General features: G+C 38.1%; 1 long non-coding RNA gene across 1 annotated transcript; it reads right to left on the bottom strand.

Annotated features, from left to right (window-relative positions):
* Positions 1-1,228: 1,228 nt before the first annotated feature.
* On the bottom strand, positions 1,229-1,709 carry LOC143933288 (uncharacterized). Its single transcript, XR_013263081.1, has 2 exons — positions 1,574-1,709; positions 1,229-1,432 (listed from the first exon to the last, which is right to left on the bottom strand). It is a non-coding gene; the product is annotated as an uncharacterized LOC143933288 (long non-coding RNA).
* Positions 1,710-1,989: the final 280 nt, after the last annotated feature.

Raw genomic sequence — 1,989 nt, 5'->3', positions numbered from 1 at the left:
TGTGTTACTGGGGGTGGGAGTGATGAGAGGTGGGGGTGGTGGTGGGTGATGAAACATCATTAGAGGACGAACAGGGACATGGTTGGAAATAGGATGAGTTCGAGGTGGTAAAGGGGTACTGAGGTGTTGGTTGGGTGCTGCCATAGCGGCGCCCTCCGAATCGCTTTTTCTCCTCTTTGGGAGTCTGTCTCCAGATAAGTCACGATAAATTGTGGAATGATTGGATGGAAAAGAGGTTGATGAAACACTCGATCTAGTTTCATCATCATTATAGTCCCTCCTGTTGGAGGGGCGTGATGCTCTAAAGAATTTATTTTTATTTTTTCCATCTGTTGGCCATTTGTATGCCGAACCATTCGAGTAGGAATTGCTATCACGTGTAAGTTTATTTTGTTTTAAGCGTATTATCTCTAAGGTATAATTCTCAATGTGTTTGGATAATTCAGATTCCTTACGTTTAAATTTGGGAGTGGAGGTTATTTTAGCATATTCATCGTACCATTTTTTAATGGAATTATCTATCAGGTCGATATCATGCGAGTATTGGATGGCTAATAAAGTCATCATTGCTATCGAACACGTTTGTAGGTTTTCTTCCCATTTTTGCTTGATGAGATTGTCAATTTTATTTAAATTGGGGAATATTTGTATTCTAAGGCCAAAAGGCACAATTTGTTGATCAATGTATTTGTGAAAGAACTTTCTGTGCCAAAAAATTCTAACCTTACGTTCCAAGAGGCGTTGCAAATATTGCAGAGCTAGATCAAGATCCTTATCCGATGGTTCACTGTTCTTTTGGAGATCAGAAGCTTTGTTCATTAGGCCCTCCCAGGCCTCGCCGCTGAAAGCCGCCATGGACCCAGGGGAGAGAGAGAAGGAAACAAAGGGGAAAAGGGAAAGTTTGGGAGGAGAAGGGGGAAAGGGGAAATACAATTTTATTGATTAATAAAAATAAATACAAAAAGTACCGAGGAACAAAGAAAATTTTTTTATCATCATTACAGAGAGTTGCCGTGTCACAGGGAGGTGGGCCTAAGGACAAAAAGCGTATTAAAACGCATAAGTACAATAGAAATAAGTTGGTCCACACTATCCCAGAGACACATTACTGTTAAAGGTACCTCATCCCCTAATAATTCTATAAATATTGTATCCAAGAATAGGAAAAGGGGGGGGGCAGGGGATTTTTTTACGGTACACTATATAAAGAAACAGAGATTTCTTAAAAAAGAATTCATAGCTTTAATATTGGAAATATGTTAAAATTATTTTGGAAAAACCAAAATAGCAAAAATATAATAACAAATACACTTTTTATACAAAAGATTACATGACACAAAGTATAGGGGATCCTGAAAATGTTAGTTGCTGAGAATGATCATGTGTCCTCCCGACATGTTTCGCGTTTTTGCTTCTTCAGGGGAGTATGCAACTAACATGAACATAAACACAAAAAAAGGTTTAAGAATACAGAAAATACATTTATGCCATACAATTGGATACACATAAATTTCAGAACATTAAGTATGAAATTGGTCTCAATTCGCTCAGTCCAAGGAGGTACTATGCTTACCCAGGTATAATCATTCCCGGCATCGCAACCCACAAGCCAATAGATGGTGAAATAGGTGGCAAGAATTGGGTGACAGGATCAAATGCTAAAAGCAACCCAGCCCCACGCAGGGCATAGATGGAGGTAGACAAGCGCTACAAAGATCAAAAACAAAATCCAGAGATAAGTACCAAGTTTACAAATCCAGCACAGGTATTGAAAAATGTTAGTTTGTAACAAAAAGGGTAACTGATATCAATCCCTAAATTATAAGAGGGAATTGGGGCTAAAAAACAAGCCTCCATAGTAGAACATGAGATACTCATTATCAAAGGAATAAAACAATTGATTTTAATTACGCTTGATTGGTAGCTTGTAAAAAGTGGCTGCTGGGGGTATACTACCTATATACTGTTAAAGAAAGCGAAAGGAATAAA

The sequence above is a fragment of the Lithobates pipiens genome, unplaced genomic scaffold (assembly GCF_037356315.1).
Source record: "Lithobates pipiens isolate NorthernLeopardFrog02 unplaced genomic scaffold, aLitPip1_a1.2 Scaffold_27, whole genome shotgun sequence".
Classification (NCBI taxonomy): domain Eukaryota; kingdom Metazoa; phylum Chordata; class Amphibia; order Anura; family Ranidae; genus Lithobates; species Lithobates pipiens.
Note: the sequence above shows the minus strand (reverse complement) of the source record. Positions and strands in the feature narration are given on the sequence as shown.